This window comes from Anabas testudineus, chromosome 16 (genome assembly GCF_900324465.2).
Source record: "Anabas testudineus chromosome 16, fAnaTes1.2, whole genome shotgun sequence".
NCBI lineage: Eukaryota > Metazoa > Chordata > Actinopteri > Anabantiformes > Anabantidae > Anabas > Anabas testudineus.
Window position 1 is genome coordinate 21,792,048 of NC_046625.1, and position 12,129 is coordinate 21,804,176.

The 12,129-nt window shown below is 39.2% G+C and overlaps 1 protein-coding gene across 4 annotated transcripts in view; it reads right to left on the reverse strand.

Moving 5' to 3' along the window:
* Window positions 1-384: 384 nt before the first annotated feature.
* cdk14 (cyclin-dependent kinase 14) overlaps window positions 385-12,129 on the reverse strand; it is a 136,251-nt gene continuing 124,506 nt past the window's right edge. For all 4 annotated transcript variants that reach the window (XM_026373098.1, XM_026373100.1, XM_026373099.1 and 1 more), the window contains one exon: window positions 385-3,563. The gene's annotated coding sequence lies outside the window, so the exon portion shown is untranslated. The remainder of the gene's footprint in view (window positions 3,564-12,129) is intronic.

A 12,129-nucleotide genomic window follows, 5' to 3' on the forward strand; every position in this document is an offset into this window, starting at 1 on the left:
TACTTGACTTACCCTCTGCCTCTCCTCCTCCTCCCCTTTTTTTTTTCCCCCTGCCGCACAATCACAGCCTCGTATGACACTGAAAAGCTGTGAGATAACTTCAAGTACAGCATTTTTACAAGCTTTCCTCAATCTGTGGTAGAGGTTTAAAACTGGGGGTGATATTTACATTTGTAAGAAGGGCTGGTTTGCTCTGTGTCAGGCAAAGCAGGGATTTATATATATATATATATATTATTTATCATTAAGGGCAAAGCAAGTGCACAAAAGTGATCATCCATACAGGCTGGAATGTAGGAAAAAATGATTTTTCTTTAAAGTGCATCTTCAAAATAGTACTTGAGGAGACTTAAGCCCATAATTATTCATTTTTGTTACAGAGCCACTGCCCTCTGTGGTCGAAAAAGCTAGACTTGAACACAGTCCATGTTAAAATGTCAAGTGCCAATGCCTATCTCAACCCAACATCCCTACACCATGCGCATGTTGAAGTGCTGAGTTTTTTGGGCTATTTCTTCTGTAACCAGAGGACACCCAAGTGATCTGGTTCTGCTGATGATGATCACAAACTTTGGAAAAATATGTGGAAAAAGTCATAGGAATCTGGTGTTTAGGTTTGGTTCATGTAGAACGTTTAGGAAGTTGAATTACAGCCTCCTCATCACTCCACACTGATGCTGGTGTTTTCTTCTACCTCCACCTTGTGGACTCTTCACCAAGTTAATTTCCATGGCAGTTTGTTGCAATTGTCTATGTTGATGCTTTTTCACCTCAACCAACAGTAAAAACTAATTTTTTGGACTTATATTAGCAAATTTCTAATAATTCCCAACTTTTAAAACATGCATAAAAAAGCAAATCAGATGGGATTTTTTGGGAATTTGTAGCCTACGTCACATGTTGCACTTGCTTGTGTATAAATGGACATCTTAAAATTATGTGACAGGCTGCAAAGCAAATTCCAGCTGGAGGGGGCATAGAGAGGTGAGGGGTTCTACCGTGCTGAAGCTGATAGGGCTAGATGGGTACAGGAAGGTTATCCTAGCAGGTAAACAATCTATATAATGAATATGTGCGAGTCTTTCTGAGAGGTTGTGGAGCGACATAATAAATATCCAAAGTTTTCCGTTCCCCACAGCAACACATTTGCAGCCTCATCTTTTGACTAGTCAACAGTACAGGGCCAATATTATTGTTTCAGTTGATATCAAACTGATTGATAAAGAGGAAGCCATTGTATTGATAGTACGTCACAATTTCACCATACGTCTAAATTGTAATATTCAGATATTTTCACACAAAACATCAAAAGAAAGAGCAAAAAACAGTATAAACATCTTTGCAGATGATACCACGTTGTACAGCTCACCTTCATCTTGGTGTCATAAAAAGTTCCAAAACATGTAGAACATATAGGATATTGAGGGGCACACATACTGTAGGGGAGGTCTCTGCATGAGAGCACATGTTGGTGGTGGAGGGATAGATCAAAGTTATTCACCACCTACACTGGGTACACACACACACACACAACCACACACACACACACACACACAACCACAAACTGCAAAGCACCCATCACTACACTCGCCTAATGTATCAGATAAGAAAAGTCCAAATCAATTATAACATCTGACTCATAAACTGAACAGAAAGTTGCAGTCATCGAAGCAGATCATCTGTTTCTGATAGAATATTGCAGATGTTTCAGTGGTATCAGATAAAATAACAAGGAGGATTGTCGTGGGCCAAATCACATCATAGGCCACACAGCCTATTGCCATGCTGTTTTACCTTTTGTACATTAGCTCATATAAATGATGGAAGCACCAATGCCTAGCTATTGCCCATGTTTTGTACCATTGCTCCCCCACACACACACATACACACACACTCACACACTTACAGTCACGGTATTGCGTCTTTATTTTTATGCCCATTGGGTGATGCTGTCCCTGTTGTGTTATGTGTGCACCGTCAACATCTCCAGTAGAGATAATTTATTTTAGAGTAGCTGTTTAGTTTGCAACACCGAAACCAATCTGGGTCCATCATGGAGGTCCTAGTATTGTTCTATAACCATAGCCTTACTATTGTAGTTTAGGTGGTCCAATGGGCCCAATACTCTTTTGTAAAGAAGTAGGTGTTAAGTACTGAAGGTTGCCAACTCTGTCTCCCAGAATCTATGTTTGCATGAAACTAAACTGCCATCAAAAACATGTTTTGTAGGAGTTGTAATTGAATGGATTATGTTCTGGAGCAGCAGTTAGAGTCTAAACATAGCCATAAAAAGTTGTAGTAATATGGATATCTGGATAACAAGCTGGATGTTGTACTGCAAGACCAGGGCCAAAAAGAAACACGGTACATTATCTGAGGGGATATTACTGAAACGTTCAGTACGAACGTATTTGTGACTTGTCACTTACGTAAATTAACAACATATTCCGAACATATGATTATAAACTGGTTGTAATTGCATTCCATTCAAATTATATTTGCAGTTCTGGTTTAGTTTAATGACATACCACCCAAAGAACTATTTTAGCCATGTTTTGACATCAGTGAACTGTAAGTGACTTCCTGACACAAAGTTGTGCAGTGCAGTCTATTGATCTAAGCAAAGCCATTTCTAAAAAGTTTGGAACAGTAACTGATGGGAATGATGTTGGCTGGAATAACAGTTTGGCCCACCCAAGCTGGCAAATATGCAGAAGGAGTAAGGCAGTGGGTTCATTTACGACTACTAAACATTTTACAATTTACTATTAGCTACTAGATGCAATTTGGCCTTTAAATCAGATTGGCTTGTATCAAAATAACTAGCTAAGAAGCTATTATTATGTTATTATCAGACCCAGCTATAACTGCACCTATTAGTAGGCAAAAGGGTAAGGCCAGGGACCTCCAATCTGTCTGCCAGATGATATGTTGCACCATATAAAAGCACTCTCTAATTATTATTATTAGTATTATTATTATTGTTTGTGGTCTTACAAATGAAAGTTCAACCTAATTGCAAAGAAATGGATAACCAACCCTTCTTTTGTCTTCGAACTGACTGCAGTACTTTTGTTTTACAGATGTGTATTTCCTCACACGCATGTCCCCTGCATGTCTTTGCTGAGTTATGTGTCTTGAAGAGAGCAGTGTAGTGCTGAGAAGATGAAGCTATATTACAGTTGTCCACTATATAGTTTCTAGATGAGTATATCATACATACAAATATACATTCTTAAATAGGAGGCTAGTTACAAACACAAAATGCAAAACATACCAATAGTAAAGTCTTTTTGTTTATACTATGACAAATGATATGAGTTATTGGAACCTTATAAAAAGTAAACAAAATGTTCAAATGACAGTCTGAAATCTTAGGTACCGTTCATAATGCACACATGCATTCATATGTACTCAAAGTTTGCTCTCTGTATCATGCACACACACACACACACACACACACACACACAGACACACTCATAGGTATTGTGAAGGTAATAAATAAAGAGATCTGGGGCTCTTCCATTTGTCTGGATCCTCCATGTCAGCATCTTTGTCTTCATCTGAAACACACAAAGAGACAATGCAATCCGTCAATAAGACACTACAGACATTTAATATAGCAATTACTTTGCATTCATGGGTAAAGGTTCCATGTAAATCTGCAAATCAGCTGCCCCCCTTTTAATCTGTTTAATCTGAGAGTTTTAGTTTGGTTTATGAGCCATAAAACTATTCCATCATGTACTCAAACATTAGAGGATTACGCTATAGATATTGATGAGTTCTCAGGATTTCTGATGGTCTCCATCTTGACTGGTCTCACCTCGTGACAAATCTTTCAGTGATTTGATTCAGACACATCTCAGTGAGTCACTATTCTCTCATTACTTTATGTTGCAACCATCTCCAGTTAAAGAAAGACATCTGTAAAAATATGTCTTCTTCTCACACATTAGATAAGACAGTTAAGTAAGTCGAAGGTAACTATTACACACTGTACTCTGCTACTGTATTTCAGTATAATCCTGATCTACAGAGTTGAGTTTTTGTGTTCATGCCACTACAATTCAGAGCTCAGTATTTTACTGTTCATTCCACCGCTTCACATTTATTTGTCTTTGTTGCTTTAGCTTGAATGGGTAAATTGGTAAGATTCTCCCACTGGATAATAACTGCATGGATGATTATTTTTCAGCTGGCCAAGTTATTTAAAAACTCCATCAATGGAGTTTTTCTTCCTGATGTCGCTGGCATATTCCAAAATGATAATACCAGGATTCAAATTGTTGCTCAAATTGTGAAAGAGTGGTTCAGGGAGCATGACACATCATTTTCCCACATAGATTGGCCACAGAGTCCAGATCTTAACTCCATTGAGAATATTTGGGATGTGCTGGAGAAGACTTTGCGCAGTGGTCAGACTTTCCAAATAAAAAAAAAAAAATAATTAATGCAACTGTTGAGACAGTGCAGAAGCTTATCGAAGTGATGCCAGGTTGAAAGAGTGCCGTGATCAAAGTTAAAGGCGGTCCAATAAAATATTAGAGTGTCTGACTTTTCTTGGACGGGCAGTGTTTAATTCAATAATATACATTAATCTCAAAATGGCCAATCTACCTGGTGTACTTTTTGTATTCTAATGCAGGTACTTGTACTTGCTACAAAGTAAATCATTTAATGTAGGAGTAGAAACTTTCACTGAAGTGTCCGAAAAAATCTTAGAGCTTGATTCCTCCACTGAGAAGTCTGATGTCCGAGCAAGTTTCTTCTCAGTGTTTTGCTGTCACAGTGGGATTACCAGGTTTGGTACCTTTGTGGTAATACACAGATCACAACCAAAATATGTGCTCAGCGACCAAATTTGGCAAATATGCAGTTAGAAACCAGCCAAACCACTAATAGCTGTTGTTACATTTCTCTATGTACCTTTCAAACAGGCATAGTATTGAAAAAACAAGCACACTCCTCACAATACCTTTACATGTCTATTTTATCAAAGTAACAAAAGAAAAATCTAATTAGCAATGACATTCCCTTCATTTTTATTGCATTAGTGCAAGAAGACATATCAGAGAGGGATCTCTCTAAACCTAGAACGATCTGCATGGCTAGATACCACCAGAGATAAATTATTTGAATGAAAATGTGTTATTTTCATGCTATGATATAGATTCTTTTTTTTGGACGAGGGTTTGGCTCACACTATGTAAGTCCAATGTCAAATCACATTAGCACAGTATGATAGCTTGCTGGTGCAGTAGGAAGAACCATTACAGCAAGTATTTTATTGCTAAGAGAATAACACAAAGGAGATCAAACCAAAGAGAATGAAAGATTGGTGGGTAAAGATGAAGAAAAGGTGGGAGATGACCAAGAGGGAGTCGAAGATGAAAGAAAAGGACTTGAAGATGTCCAGCAAGAGGAAGTAGAGGATTGCAAGAGAGTACAGGAGGAGGAGGAGAAGATGAAGAGGCACAAGCAACAAGAAGTGAGCAGGGGAAGAAGAGGTGGAGTAAAGGATGAAGGAGGGAGCTGTGGACTAATAAATAATGCATTGCCTCTCTCAGGTCCCTACCCTGACTTTTCTCTTTACCACCTCATTTTCTCTTCTTTTCTCTCACTATCTCCCTGTTGCTCGCCCAGTCTTTAGTAGTCAGTTCCCAGTGGAAGCAGGCTGGATAAACCAGGAATCTTAAATGTTGGATGAGTGTTTATCTTTCCAAACATGGTAACACATTACGTGTCTATGCATACATTCGTGTACACGCTTGTGAACTGCAGGTGTATAAACTTCATAGCGTAGCCATCATATGGCTACGTTAAGGTCTCTAAAATTGCAAGATAGAGTTGAGGGAACAAGCATTTATTTCTTGAAACAGAAGGTTGGGATGGGATTAAATATATTTGCTAAATATATTGAGATCATACATACAAATATCACTCTAAAATGAATCAAAAGGATGTTAGGGCAATATCATTTTTATTAATAAGAAATGTTGCAACCACCTTTTTAAGACACATAAAAGCTTTAATAGAGCATAAGCAAGGTATTTACTGACAAATTCTACACTGTGAAATAAAACCCACTGACTTCAGGCCAAGGAAACCAGATCAGATTTTTCCTAAACCTTATTTATATTTATTAAGGTAGTTCTAGTGTTTTTAGTACCAGCTTGTTTCAGTAGTTTCTCTCTTACTAAGAGTTCCTGGCCTAAGCAAATTAGTAGTACTATTTATCTATTTGACAGTTGTAGAGAAAACATCAACAGCTGCAAAAAGGAATCCAAAGCCAAAAATCTGATGTTAAATTTGCCGTCCCTCCCTTTGTAATGAATGGCTTCAAATCACAAAGATGACTGTTTTGATTTGAGTGAATTGTTGTGCTCTGTACTCGCGTTAACTGCTACCTGAAATGTTCAGTTTCCTCTGTTTCTAGCTGCAAAAGCTAACTGTGTGAGAACAGTTAAAAGCCCTAGTTCGTCTGTGAAGGTCAAGGTCAGCGAAGCTGTGTGAAGCTGTGTGAAGCTGTGTGTCTTGTGTGTTAGAGGATCAAGAATGAATGAGTGTCATCTCCTTACTACACTGTCATGCATGCCGTAAGACAACAAGGATTTCATTGTTTTGAAGGGATCTGATCTACTAAGAACAGATGTAGGCTTCCGCACTCTTGGGATCAAAGAGCACCAAGTAGGTGTGTGTGTGTGTGTGTGTGTCAGTGGGTTCCACTTGGGAAGCAGATGGAGCTGGTGGGTGGGTTTTGTGGGGAGGATTTAGCAGGCGTGGCCAGCTGTTGGCTGTCCTTTTGATAGAGACAGTCCCACCCTACCCCCTCAAAAACAAATTCCATAAAATTCCCTGTGTTGGGAGGAGAAAATACACAACATTAGAGACAGGAACAAATGGGGGAAAAGGGGAAATGCAGAGAGAAACAACAAGCTAAATGTTCAAATAAATGCTTAAGTTTGGTGCATAATCCCTTTTTCTGAAATTAGATTTTCAAATATTAATTTTATCACAACAAAGTTTGGCCACAATAAATCCAAGAATACTTGGACATGTGTATTATTGAGGTCTCTTCAGTCAGGCCATTCTAAAAATGATGCAGCTAAAAGAAATTACAGACTCCACACATATGCAGATGACGGTATCATTTCTGTTCCAACAAAGTAAGAAACATTTCACATTACACATTTAATTTTTCTGATTTCTAAAAATAAAAATAAAAATATTGATGTTCTGCCAGTAATAGGTCCTACCTTCTCAAACAAACCAGTAAGAGTGTTTCCTAAAATGACCCGGCAACAGATGCCTTGGATGTCATGGTAACAATAATAAACACACAGTTCATGTTACAAACTGGTCATGGCTAAAAGACACAATAAGTATGAAATTGGAAACGAACAGCAGTCTCCCGTGTCCTTGAGGTATGCTACCCCCTAAAATCTCCACCCAATATACAGCATTACCTGACTCTTTCGCTCCTGTCTGAATTACTACAAGTAGTAAGTACTAGACTACTATTACTAGTAGTCGCCTAATGATAAAATTTTAATGTGCGTGTCCGCATCTGCACACACACAACACAAGCATGAAACAGCCTGGTGGTGACTGCTGTTCTTGTTTGCTCATGATTGAACTGGTTGGTATACGTTGTATGTTTGCACTCTGCTCTGCTTACTATTACTATTATTGCTGTTGTCATTACCATTCTTGCTACAGTTAATATCATTAATATTATTATTAATGTTTTTATTAAAATGAAAAAAAAAAAGAAACTGTATTGAATTATTATTATTGTATTTTCCCTTTTCAATTAATGTATTATATTATTATTATTTCTTCTTTTGTGTGTGTGTGTATACTTATTGCTGGTTGTACTATTTTTAGGTGTATGTCTCCTTCTCTTTGTCCCCGTCTGTCTCCCCCTTCTCTCTTTTCCCTCTTTTACTTGTTTGATTCTGAAGCTGGTAAAATATGTGCATACTGGACCATATTACAATAAATACACCAATCAGGAGGAGTAAACTACGCCCTAACTACCCCTGGATAAAAACAATACTCTTCTTGAGAAAAACAAAACTGTTCATCATGAAAAGATATCCAGTACTCCGTGTTGCTACGCTGCCGGATAGGACATGGTACGGAAATAAAATATTTTTTTAACTATGTATTGTTATACGCTGGGCAGTCAAACCAGGGATCATAACCTCTGACCCCCTTTCTGTATAGGGATGTCTGATCCTGTTTGAACTAAAGTACCCTTAAATGGAGCTCACTGAAGTTGGGAAAATGGTGACTTCTTACAAGTTTCCAGGCACTTTTAGAGGAATGCAGTGTATTTATTATTAACAGAAGAAGAACACAGAGGGCAGAGACAGTAAATGCCTCCAAAAACGGTTCTGTTAACATGTAAGACTGTTTCCACGTGCAGTGCCACACAAGCACACAGTGATTTCCTGCAGCTTGCTGGCTGTTTTGACTGCCTCCATTAATCAAGTCAAAACTCCGATTCTGTTTGCTTAGTACAAACACGTTAATACTGAGGCTACTGAGATTTATTTAACAAGGAATGGACCTTGTTTGCTCTGGTTTTTCAGGTAATCCAGTCTGGATTTGCTCCTAAAACTACCATATTGAAATACAACAGGCCTGGCTCTGAAGATCTGCAGCCTGCTGCTTTACACAGCCCAGCAGTTTATCTAATCAGTCGCCACATTGAAATACGGGCCATGAAGATAAAAGCCCAATCTAATTACAGCTATGGTACATCTTGCATCTGTTTTTCACAAAATCACTCCATAAAACCCACTGTCGACTACCTGCACAGGTAGACACAGTTAGTCTAGCTGGGTAACAGTGAAGCATTTAGCAGCCAAAATGCACAACTTCCAACAATATTTTGTTCGAGGTCAGTGGAGACCAAAACACAACTAAAAGAAGAGGTTACAAGAACACAACAAGTGTGAAAATCAAAAAATAAGCCAGAAACTGTCGTCGATTTCAAATATAAAGACACAACAAAGAATGAACAGGAGAATTTGTAGTGGGCTGATTTTGCCAAGGAGGGGGCAGCCAGGGCACCTTAGGGGTCCTCCCTCTACATGAGCAGCAGATTCCACAGTGACTCTGTCTGCTGACCTACACCTACACTTTGCCGCTTTAGCTGGGAAAGTTGTTTTAGCTTCCTGCTCATGGCTTACAGCCCTGACACACCATCCCTCGGATGGCCCCACAGAAGCTGTGGGCGCTTCACTTCTGAACGCGGCAGGTTAACGTGGGCCGCATAACAGACTTTGACTTGCTTTTTTAAGGCTGATAACATCATTGTTCTTGGACCCAGGAAATTCAAACAAGCATAATAACTCAGGGTGTTTACATTTGAACCTTTTCATGCCAAAAAATTCTGCTATTCCAGTTGATAGAGATCAAAATGAACATCGTTCCTCTATATGTTAAGAATTTAGCGAATCCTGGGACTGCTGTGTAGTTATGGCTGTATGTGGCTACTCAGTAATGCTGTGAAAGTGTTCCAGATCCAGTTGGTAGGAAAATGAACGTTCAGCTCCACAGCTTGCACACTCGCCAGCTCTCTCTGCTCTAACACAAACACTTTCTTCTTTGTTTTTCTTGCCTCAGTTGTGTGGGCCCAAGCCACTGAATATGAATCTTTAAAGCATGCACAGACACAATCCTACACAAACCCCCCTCCACACACACACACACACACACACACACATGATTCTGTACCACAGACAGCCTACACTATGCTGCACAATCATGTGTTTCCTATTACTCCATGTCCTGGCAGCATGCTCTCTCTTCAGTTTTTCCAGAATCAGCAGTAACTAGCTGGAATTGCACCTCCCAACAAATTCTGCACTCCAGCAATAACAACTATACATTCAACATACAAACACTAACTGAGGAACATTTGCAACCGTGAAACTAGCACACACACACACACACACCCACACACTCCCGCTCACACTCTAACAATTTCAAGCAACTGTGACCTGGCTCTTGTAGTGCAGGTGCAAGTTATTGCGCACAGGTTCCTGCATGCGTTGAGGTCTCTGGGTTTATGTGGCAACTTATTGGCAATGATGTCTACTCTGACCTTTAATGCTGATCAGTACAGTCGTTATCCAAGTCGAACAACAACAAGGTTCTGGTTTTTCACAGGTAATGCAGTACACAGTAGCTGTACATGTAATACTACAAACTAAGAAGCTAATGTATCATACTAGGTTTATTCCAACCAGGATATTATTTTTGTACTGGCTGTTTTTTTTATTGGTAGTAATAAAAAAAGAAGAGTAGCAAAAACAAGTTCCATGGGGTAAGAGACGTGCAGATATGTGCAGTGTACATATTATGATCTTATTTCTCTGGTTTAACAGGTGTCCCTTGAGCACTTGTAGACATACTGAACACTGTGGACCAGACTTGTGAATGATGAAATTATAATAATGACACATGTTCACAAAATCTGGAACAAAAGTCGACGTCTTTAGTGCTTTCCACAGATCTATATAACTGGAAGGTTAGACAAAGTTTTGAAATGGATGTTTGACCATAAGGAGACATAAAACACATAAAACTGTCTCTTCAAACCCACTTACAGATTTAGATTGACACTATGACCCATTTGAAAACCATGGCAAATTACAATCTCACTTAAAGTGCAAAGCTCACTTAGAGCTAAAGCCTCACTATTGCCCAGCTCAGCTTGTGTTCTGCTGTGTGTGTGGAGCTGTGGTGAGGAGTAATAAGTGTTTAGGAAGGGGTCAGAGAATGCCCCGAGTGGAAACGCCTTCATCCATGAACTTGCACGAACACACCCACTCACTGGGGTTCGCCAGGTTCCCATTCCATAAATCCTTATTTGGGGGTTATGTTTTTCTTGTCTGGGGCCTGGCTCACTTCCACCTCGCTGGGGTTTATGTAAGGTGATGGAAACAGTGAGAGGAGGGTGGAGGGTGTGGAGTGAAGAAGGAGAGAATTAAAGTGTAAGTAGGAAATGAAAAACATAGACTAAAGAACAAGCCGAGCATTTGTCAATTTCAAAAATTCCAACAGGAATTAAACAGAAACAATAAAACCTACTTCATTAATAAAAAGGGCAAATAACGGAAATCTTATTATGATGGTGCTTTTGGGTGGTATTTCAATGCAATCTGACCCACTTGTACTGTTTTTTTCTATTTCACTGTAAATACACCAACAACAGTAATTGTTGGGATTGATTTACCTGAGGAGGAGCGGTGTCATGACAATTTTACCGTACTCCTGCAGGGATAGACTGTGAGAAAATCATTTAACATTTCTGTTCACCTTGGGAATCCTTGTAATACTTGACTACAGAAAAAGCAACCCCTTAAGGGAAATGTTAAGAAAAAGATTAGATGCAGCCAGATGCTGTTGTGTGAGCTGAGTTAGGTGGATTTGAAGAGAGCAGTAAAAACTAAAGTAAAGAAGCTAAGATGGGTACTTACAGCAGGGAAAAAGCAGGGTGTAGACAGTAACTTTTTATTGTGGGCCTAATGCAGAGAACAAATAACACAGTTTAGCTGTGTGTTTTTGATCTGGCAGAAGATAGAGCTCGGGTACACTGCTGCGAAGCAATGGGAATGCTTGTCTCTGCAGGGAAGGCATTTTCAGCAGAGTGTAAATCAGCCACAGTACAATACAGGTTTAATAAAAGGTGTGGGCTTAAGTTTCAGGCCCGAGTCCAAACAAGGTGCTGGGTGTATAGTGTGTGTTATTTGAGCAGAGCAGATAGTATGGTGTAAGTATAGAGCAAGCGGGGCTGATATCCTGTTAGGCTGGGTGTGGTGGCTTTCCTCTCTAAAACCCATGTTGACAACACAGAGACAGTCAATTGACGCCACCTTACCCCTCTTTTTACCTCCCCCCAAGGTTTGTGAGGAACTACTTTACTGCATTCACTTTGAGTCACTTATTTTATCCATTAGAATTGAGAAATTCTATGTCTGATTAATAAAAAAAAGTATATTCTGTCCAACATGATATTGGCATGGAAGTTTGCACCTCTACCAGTTGCTTACTGTTTAAGGAGATGGAGTTATATATGGAGCTACAGAGGCTTTTATCCTAAGGATCATT